This window comes from Echinococcus granulosus, assembly GCF_000524195.1.
Source record: "Echinococcus granulosus chromosome Unknown EG_S00093, whole genome shotgun sequence".
In the NCBI taxonomy this organism is placed as follows: Eukaryota; Metazoa; Platyhelminthes; class Cestoda; order Cyclophyllidea; family Taeniidae; genus Echinococcus; species Echinococcus granulosus.
Genome location: NW_020170473.1, coordinates 273,541 through 284,252, shown reverse-complemented (window position 1 = coordinate 284,252; position 10,712 = coordinate 273,541).

Below are 10,712 nucleotides of genomic sequence, written 5' to 3'. Positions count from 1 at the left end.
TTTGACACATAAGACAACACAAGCTTTGAGGATGGGAGGGAGATTCGACCCCACTTCCTTACCCACCTCTATAAACTTGCCCTTATCACTCCTGTCCCTGGAACTGCTGCGCTTTGTTGCCTCGGAGAGTGGTTGACAGTTGGCAAAGTCGTTTACCAAATTTATGTCCTCACGCCTGTCTACGTCGCATCTGCTGCTCTGTCCTTCTAAGTCCGGGGTTCAAATGTTGGATGGAGAGTTACCATGCCAACCAAATCATGCGCAGGTGGTGAGGATGTCACCATTTGGATTTATCATTCGCCTATTTCTGAAATCGGTACGAAGATTTGTTTCTTTATGACAGGACATTTCAGTGGAAAAGGGATAGAGCTAAGCTTTGTGGAAAATTTCCCCTAGTACTTTCTTCATCAACGTCTTTAATATTACCGCCTTTACCTGGGAATGAGTATATGCAAGACAAAGAAGGCTAGTTGTGAGTTATTCTCATCCTTGGACTTAGATCTACATTCTAATGTATGGAGCATCCAACTTGGTGAACTCTGCACAAGAATGAAGAGGGGCTATGTAATGCGTTCATTGTTTGCTTAACTCCCGTTTTTTAGTCAAGGGCCACTTGGAGACTCCACCGGGTGACCTGGCTATCGGGCCATTCCAGTAGCCCCTCAGCCCTTCTGTGCGTCGATACGACACATTCTGCCTAAGTAGTATATCCCCTTTCGTCTTCTGAGAAGGCTTTAAGCGCAAGAGTAGAAGGTTCAGCTATATTTCCCTTCTGTGTGCGGTCTTGTTTAATTAATCGTTCAGTGCCATCGAAATGACAAGACATCAAAAATTGCTGCATCTAATTCGCGCCTTGTTTGATATGCATTTACCTTCAGTGCGGTCACTTTCATTTCTGTCATTTTCATTAGTAAATCGACCTACTGAAATGAAACTTTTCCTCAGCCCTGGCAACAATCATTCCCTGTAGTCTGCAATGCACTGGGTACTAGATGTAGCTGAAAGTAAGTCAAATTCTAGCTGTAGCATAATTCACCTACTTGTCAAGAGGCACCAAAACTCGTTTCCATTCCAGAAATAGTAATGTTGCTTTCCCACAGTGTAAAAAGGAGCATTCCAAGCTTGGTGTCAGAGTTGTTCACTCGGAAACTCGGTACCTGGGATGTTGGGATATTTTTAAGGTCAATATACGATAACCGCATATTAATATCCCTCAATAAATAAATGCATAAATTTTCCCATTAGTTATTTAGAATGTTGTATAGCGCCCCGAGGCTTCATTGAGTACAAAAAAGACATAATACTGGAGCCAAACAATGAGCTTTTGATGTACAGTTGGACTTGAGGCCACTAGCATGAACCAGAGGACAGGCCACCCAGGAGTGGTGTAATGGCGGAGCCCCTAAGTGGACTATTACCAAAACTGAGAGTTAGGCAAACGCCTAAAGCATTACACAATTTTTAGTAGTGTTTGAGTGACGTGAGCTTGAACCAACCAGTCCTAATATTGGTGTTCAAGGCGGAATGATCTGACCTGATGTGCACAACTCGCTATGCAGGCATGCATGCACACCGACGGCACATACATGCACACGCACAGAGCGGGACTTGAACTTTGTCCTCTCTCTTCTCTCTTCGTCTCTGCATGCATGTGTGTGTGTGTGTGCGTGCGTGCAAGGGGTAAACAAATAATGCCACGAAAGTGCTTCCACTTGATCCCCACCCCTTTGGTGGCTCTTCCAACGTCGACCAAACTCATTTCGCTTCGCTTCTTGCAATGATTAAGGGCTGGAATAAGGCGTATTCAATAGTGCTCGGCTGCTTCAAGCACCAGTGCTCATTTCCACATGCATAGATATTTAAAGCTCCCATTGTTTAAGTTTTTCAAGTAAATAATCGACAATTGTTGCATTTATTCAGACAAAAATGGCAGGAGCCTCGACAAAGAGAAAACTAGCAAAGCATATTTTTGTGTCTATTATTAATGTAATACGTTGGTTGTTTGTTTAACCCTCGGTTTCAGAAACGGGCTAATGAGGGGATCCGCCGTACAGCCTGGATTCTGGACCATGCCTGTAACCTACAGGCCCTTCTGTACATCAACAGTACATTATTATGCTTGAGTATTACAACTCCTTTCGGCTTCAGAATAGTCTTGGGGCGCTACATTGGCGTCAGCGAAAAGCGAACCTTATCCCAAAGAACAACTATCCCGATTTCAACTGCTGGGTAATAAACCCTAGCGGGGTGGAAGAAGTTCATGCGCTGTGGATGGGAGAATATGTGACAATCCCCAACAGAAGGATCGAAAATGACGTCCACCTTCGGCAACTACCCCACGCCCGTGCTCTGTAGCAAAGCTAGTAACAACCGAAGCAACACTAGCCTTGGCTGTGAACTATCTAGAAAAAATTTTTTACGGAATTGGTCCCTTTTAATTACGTAAACATTTAAAAGTATTTTACAATGAAATGGGATTTCAGCCTAGTCTGCCTTTTGGCTGCGTGTTAATAATTGATGCAAATGAAAGCCCCCAATCACTTCGGCTGGAATATTGGACTCAGACGCTAGCATAAAGTAAAAAATAAGTGATGATTTTATACTATTATGCTGGGGACTTTTGTGAGCGGACCAAAGGTCACTTTGATGCTCGAAAATCCTACAGTGGTTTTGAGAGATTAGACGGCTCTTCGCATTTTTTGGCAAGGATTTTGTGTCATCCAGAGACTTCCTTGAAGACAGTAGTGGACATGCTACTCGGGCAGTATATGTAATGTCGACACACAGAATGGATTGGGGCTACTGGGATGGCCCGTAAACCAGACCACCTGGGGGGTACAATGGCATAACCCCTGATTTGCCCTTTACCAAAACCGGAATTGAAACAAACAATTAACGTACTGCAGATTCCTTCGAGTTATTTTTTAACTACCTCCTTCTTCAAACAGTATTTGTCACCAAATTGAATGAATGAATGCCCTGTCGTTTTCCATAACTAAGCACACATCTACCCTCGCCTTTACGCATCCACCTGTAGTCACTTAAACCCAAATACCGGAAACGGCAAGCCGACACACAGATTTCCTTTTACACTCGGAGGAGCTTTGACGAACAAGTGCTCAACCATGAGTTTGGTGCTTTTCCCATGAGTAAATTTGTTTAGGCAGGTGGCAGTCTGTCATCAATGTTGCCTAGCCTCGACCTCCGCCATCTCGCCTCATTTATGATGGTGTCAGGCCACGCTTCTGTTAATGCGTGTGGAAATGAACTAGTTGGAATGAATTTCAGTCGACCACTTTCCAAAGCATGTACAGAATTAAATTTTAAAGTGAAGTTTTGCAAAGGTAACACATTTGAAATCTTAAAGGTACACCGCCCTTCGCTTCATGTGTTAATTTCAATTCTTCTCAACATCGTCCCACACATGAAAACCCCTCTCCGTGTTTGTGTTGCGGCGTTAGTCGGGCACTGACTAACATTAGCAGCACCTCATTAATAAGACGGGAAGAGTTAAAGGTTTCCGCTTCAGGAGGATCTTCCCCTGAGACATAAATATGCATAAATTTCAGGTTTAGTCACGTTCACTGTGTCTATGACTGCTATATATTTATTTGTTCAACTCGCAAGTATTTTTTGTATCATATCCGTACCATTATTGCAGCGCTTTCAGCATTTTTTTAAGGAATCGTAAGGCTATGCTGCTGACCCTACAATATTTTATTACCAGCATTCTCTAGTGGAATGATGATTGGCTTCATTTGCATGATTTCGGTTTCTGCCCAAACAAAACAAAGAAAAGTGGAGTGCAATATAACGTAAAATCTTGCCTTCATTATTCAAAATCACTAATGAATGTACCAAGTTCACTGATTAAGCAATCCGGCTGATTGGCAAAGTGCAGTCTCAAATTCGGACGGCAGCACGTGGCAGTTTGTATCTTACTTGTTTAACTATTACTCCTGCGAGACTTCCAGTAGTGCATATAATTACTGACATGGCCCAGAGTTCAGGCCCTCCGGCTGACGAGCGTGGTGGGGCTTTCAATGCTCACATCATCGAAACGCAGAGTTAAACGAGCAATTAACGCATCACAGCAACTTTCTTCTTCAGATCGTTGTCTCCGGCGCTCTCGCTCAGCCATCACAACATAGGCAGTGCTGTAAAAATAACACCCACCAATCAACGAAGCCAGTCAACGAATGTGCATGCAACTGAGATGTTATCTGACGGCAAAGTCACTAATTCCTCCTGATAATTCTACTGGATCTGGAGTTTTGTCCTGCGTGGGGAATTGAAATGGGGACGGGGCAGCATGCTAGCCATCACGCGCGTCCACCGCTAGTCGTAGGAACACTAGTCTTAAAGCAGTCACAAGAAGGAATAAGGTTTACCATTTATTTTTCTTTACCAATTTGTTCGCACTTCAGTGCTGTTGAGGCATATCTGTCAGGATTCTAACCAGCTAGTAGAGAAGTGGATGAGGTATCGTTAGTTCACTTAATGGGTACCTTCATACAGGTACGGCGGATAACTCTGTGGCGTACTTTTCAAGATGGTTCACGACCACGACTAGTGCCGTATGGGTTGTTAATGGTTTTAGTGCAGACCATAGGGCTGGAGTATTTGTCAAATACAGATTTCATTTTCAGCTCTTCTGTTAAGGGTCGTCACTTATTATCCTATCCACAGTACATGTATATCTTCCGACCAGCTAGGATTTATTACTCAACAGTAAAAATCAGCAAAATTGTCTTTTAAGGCAAGAATCGCCTTCCCTTTCCACTAGTGCAGAGCCCCGAGACTTCCCTGATGACGAAAGAAGATATAATACTCGAGCACAATTTGTATTGCCGACGTACACAAGATCTTGGGGGCTAGTTTCATTATCCGGCGGCCAGGCCGACCAGCGGGGATACAATGGCGGAGCCCTAAGTGCCCCGTTACCAAGACCCAAAGTTAAACAAGTAATTGGTGCGTTGCATAACAGTCCATGAATTAGCGGCAAGTTGTTGTTACAAACGAAAGTAAGGCGAATTCACCCGGTGAAAGAAATATTTCGTCGACACCTGTTAAATCGACGTGGAATTCGATACAGTCCTTGTTGACAATAGGCCATGCATTACTTTCGTGATTTTTTAGTGTAGTGTACGTTTTTTGTGACTGAAGCTTTAAATGTCACCTGAAAGTTCGCTCATGTTGTTTTAGTTTAATCCCCTCGAAGCCTTGCTACATCAAATTTCCATTCATGACATTGTCACCGCAAGGCCATCAAATTACATCAGTTTTGGATTGTATAGTAAAACCGCACTGATGGAGTCGGTTGTAAATCTCTGAGGACCGCGTGGGAAATGCATTAGAGAGCGAGAGATTGAAATTCATCACTCGGCCGAAGGGAGTGCTATCTCTCAGGCATGTAATTAAACGGGTCTGTCGACAAGAGTTTTAACGCTTAGGAACAAGACAATCCTCCGAGCTGCTAGTATTAAAGCCATTTCATCGATAGGGACTTAAAACTACATCTTTGAAAAGAAAATGAGAAAAGGAACCATTTACAGAACTCATACTACCTGTGGAATTGCAATGAAATTTCTGGTGCTGTGCCCCTGAAGATCCCGACTGACCGTTTCCACTATTCAGCCTCACCAAGATCTTCAACACACGATTCCATCAGTGAATTGGAATTGACATATTTCTGCATGGAAAATTCGAAATTTGTCGGATTTGGCACGGATGTGTTGCGCCTTGAGACTTCCCTGAAGACGAAAGAAGACCTTATAGTCGGACAGATTTGGAATTTGGATGTATAGTAAGGCTTGAATCCTCCAGCACGGCCTAGAGGCCAGGTCGTCTGGCGGAGTCCCTGACTGACCTCTTTACCAAAACCGAGAGTTAAGCAAACAACCAACGTATTACCGCATTTCGCAGCAACTTATTTGAAAGCGCTCAGACAGATTGGAAGCCAGATTTAATAATGCCATTTAGGGTCATGGTCCAACTTAAAATGATAAATTTGATTTTAATTCATTTAGCGAAACCTTAGAGGCGGATGAATTCATTAAATTCATTAAAATTTGACACTTCATCTAGACAGCTCGTCCTTTATGCAAACGTCAACAGCCAATCAGATCACTGAAAGTTGTTACCATAATCCCAGCGCAACAAAAATGTAAATTATGTATGAGCATTTATGCAGAATAACTGGGCTGTTTTGAAGACAAAGAAGGTGTGTTCTCGTAAGAATAAAAGAATTAGACTTGTGTCCACTAAAGTGAGGAAGAGAGTACCCGAGGGTCTTCATTTCGGTCATCTGATCGTCCGGCAGGAGGGTAATCAGGTGGTTGTTTGTTACTAGCAAAAAGCATTGTCCATTTTTTTGCGTTGCTTTTTCCCTTTCTTCCATTTTTAAACATTGCTACTCTTATCTAAACCACTGTTGGGTTCATCAGTGGGGCAGGACTTACTGGTTCGCATTTGTTCACGTTTTGGATTACCAAACAACACTTTTTCCCCAGCATTGCTGCTGCCATGGTTTTGGTTATTCACCAAGCTGATTTCGGAAAAAAATCAAATAAACCCAATTTCTTACCTGGCTTGATTCGCTTCCCCGTTTCCTTTGTTAATCCGCGTCGTGCGCCTAAGCAGGTGCTAGAAATCATTGCCGCTGAACCGTACGGCTGAACTAGTAACAGCCAACAGTAGTGGTGACGAGGAAGTGTATGCTTTTGTCACACTTCTGGATTTGGAGCACTTAAAAGTAGTGTCTTTCCTCAAAATTAACCTCTCAAGATTCTCACCTTAGGTGGTTATAAGGTCTACCTCGTAGGAAGGTCGTAACTGCATTGCGCAGTTCCTGCCAATGTTTCTTTGAGCTATTCTCTGGTTTATTTTAAAATAAGTAGTTGAAATCCTACACAAAATTTTTAATTAAAAGTTCCACGTTATTAGCCCTATTAGTGGACCACTTTTACCCACTTTGACCACTCTGCGTGGTATAACTGAGCGAGTATTTTTATAAAACAATAAAATCTAGATTTGGTAACTTTGTTTGGTTGGTCCAGGGCCGTTTTTTTGTGGGCCTAACTTTAGATGATTGTGTAATGCGTTAATGGTTGGTTCAACACCCGATTTCGGTAACAGGTCACTTAGAGGATTCGCCATAGAGACACCGCCGAACGGCCTGAATTCTAGGATATACCGGTGGACACGGAGCTCTTCTGTATGTCGGCAATACATATTCTGCTCTATTATCATGCAATTTCGCGTCTTCAAGGAAGCCTTGAGGTGCTAGTTTGGAGTTATTAATAGTCGAACCCTATCTTAAAGAACAACTATCCAGATTTCTACTGCTAGGTGATAACTTGCGGAGAGGATCAGGAGCATATGCTGCAGACAGAAAAGTCTGTGACAACCCCTAGCAGACGGTTTAAAATGACGTCTACTTTTGGAAACTACCACAGTCTCATGTTTTGCAGGGATGCTATTAACATCCAAAGCGATACTAGCCGTATATTATTTAGCAAGTTCGTTACGGAACTATCAACGTTACCCACTGGACGGTCCTAAAGTGAAAACCAAGTGCTGAGGAGAAATGGACTCGAAACCCACGAAACTGTATTGAATCCCATCCTTTGTTATATAACTGTTTTAAAGCCATTGCTTCTGCGATTAACGATGGCCTTCTCCGAATCTAGTTTCCAAAGTGGACGAAATTCCAAATCCAGTCAAATTGTAAAGAGGGATCAGTGATGTTGCGATCAAGTCTCTTTTCACTCGGATGAAAATCCGATGACCAATACGATTGGCTCGTGGGTAATTTTCTTACAGCACCGATTACGTTGTGATAGCTGATGGGGGAGGATGATCAAGGGGACGGGCTGGACGACGCTCTAATTAGAAGATGGACTGCGTAATGCCTCAGTTGTCAGTTTAACTTTGGGTTTTGGAAAGGGGGCCACTCGGAGCTCCTTATTGTACCTACTTCGGGTGACCTAAACCTTGGACTAAGCCTCTTGTCCTCTCTTCCTGCTCAAGGCCTTCTGTACGTCAGCATCACGTATTGTGCCGAGTGTTGTGTCTCCTTTCGTCTTCAGGGAAGCCTCGGACCACTACATAAGCACGACAGAATAGGATACCATTAAGATATCCACAATTCGATATAATATTTTCTAAATTGACAGCAATGCCTGTTTCTATAGGCCATTTTAGTTAAATAAACCTAGTTCCAAAGTCTACCTTTTATTCAACCTCAATTGCATATGTGCGTAAATGAGTCAAAGTCATTTGACTAGGATGGACTATTTTTAGTGTGTTTGTGTTCTGTTTGATGACACAACGAATGCATAATGTGTAATTGTCAACATTCGATCCTGGCAACCAACGGAAAACCACTTTTTATAAACGCATTGTATACCAACTGGAAAGCATTAGCCGCTTGTTATTGCTACTCGGGTGTTTCGGCAAACATTTAGTGTGTCCTACATACAAAATCAAAGTCAGCAACTCAGGGTCGTTTTTACAAATTTGAGGTCTGATTTGCTAGAATTCGGACGTAAACAGGCGAGAGTTTGACGTCCACGCATTCTATGCGCGTTGGCGGACCGGATCAGGGATAAACAAGTCTCGTGACTCACTGCACACTTATGCACGCACTCCGTAAATGTCCCACGATTGTTTGATACCTTCACTGACGTTGAACGCGACAACGACCAACGTCACTGTTTTCAAGTGGTCCTGAAATGATTAAGTGCAGTGGAGTTTCCGAATATACGCTCCAGCGATTTAACATATCACCATCCTTTGATTTTGCATGCCTTAGTGATCGCTTATGACAGAGGTCGCATTCATTAGCAGAAGACTCGTTTAACATATATGAAATGAACTATCTAAAGGCGAGTAAACCCATGGGCTTGCAAAACTAAAAATTATAAGTTTCAGTCATTTTCTGTGCAGCCATTGTAATGAGTTCATTGTTTAACTCGTGATTTTGGTATTGGGCCCCTGAGGATCGCCGCCATTGTACCTCCATCGGCGGCCTTGTTCTTTTCACTGTGCGAGTAGCCCTAAGCTCTACAGCAAGTCGGTAACGCATTTACTGCCCTGGTACTATGAACTCCTTCTACTTCAGGGATGACTCAGAGATGAGATATGGACTACACTGTGCTGGTGACCTCCCATCTCTTCTGGAAAATTTGAAGAGCTACGGTGCTATAGTAAAACGTTCAAAATTAAGACAAGATTCCCCTTTATAAGAAGAGAGGGGATAGTAATGGGAGTGGTCACCCATAACAGGCTGCATTAGGTTAACAAAGTTAAGCTACTCACAGCTTTTTACTTTGGTGTAAAGTAATCCCAATATTATACTATATTCTATGTGTTTCATGAAGAGGTGCTTATCATTTTTTATGATGTGCAAGCATGCAGAATAATCCGAGATTAATTTGTCAGGCTACAAGCATTTTTGTAATTTCGTGGGTTAATATTTTTTGTAGATTTTAGCGAATTTGTTTTAAGTGTTTTTACAGACTGTGGTGCGACTGGTTGACACAGCCAGACCAATACCGGTTCCGCTGTTTGATTTTCGTTCGGCGTAGTGCGTGTTCTTTCCAGAATTTGTGCTTTCACTACCTCATTTGTCTTTACTAATCAAGTGCAGCCAAATCATTTTCACCGTTAGCACGTAACTCGGTGCAAATTGCTCTAACTTTTCATATTTATGGGGTGTATCTTCTGGAATATTTCATGCTCCACTTCTTCGAGGCTGGTCTTATTGTACGTATGTTGCAGTTTCATCCTTTTTTTTGAATCGAGTATTTGCTCGCAAGAGGAGTACTGCTTTATTTGTAAGATAGTACGCTTCCAGAATAATACATGTTCGGTGAACTTCTTCAACCCATATCCTATTTGTTGCTCCGTTTGCCCTTTTCACCTTCCAGGCTTTACAACTTTGGAAGAGCAGTTGCGTGTTTTGATGCTGTCCTAATATGTTAACCTGGCAAATGGTCAAAGGTACTTCACGAAGAGTAACGAAAAAGCGGCAAGTGCCGTGATTCACTAATATTCTCCCTTTATATCCTACATGTCTTAGATAAACTCTTGTTGCCTGTTCAATAGCTCAGTTGTTTTGTGTGCCTTTCTCGAATCTTTTTCACCAAGTTGCCTCCTCGAGAGTTAGTGCAGGTAGGTCGTCATTTCCAACTGATAGATCTGGCTGAGTTTCGTCCCCTGCTGGCAGCCTTCATCTGTAATGCTGCAGTTTCTTCTGAAAGGGTTAAGCTGATTCTAAACCGTGCTCTAAAAAGGTGTTACGCGTCTCTAAAATGCAGAATATCTTGCATAGCATGGCGAAAAGGTACACCAAGTTGGAACTTTAACCGCCACAGATTATTTCTGTGATCCTGTATTGTCAAGTCCATCAATTCAGGAGAAGAATCCTGCAGCTCTGGCGTCTTTGGTCCTCAGTTGCTTTCATGAAATGATCTGCTCCTTTAGAGATGCTATGATTGCAAGTTGAAGTGATGCATTCATTGTGGGATGGGTTCCTTTTAAATTGTCGTATGCAACAAGGATACTGTAGAAGTAATATAAGCCTGGAGAAGTGAAAACGCACCATTACGCTTGGGTGAAGTATGTACTTCCTCCACGCTAATGTGCATTTAAGTTTTTCGTACATAATCGTGCTGGTTAATTGGGGAATAATAGCATTCTGGACACTC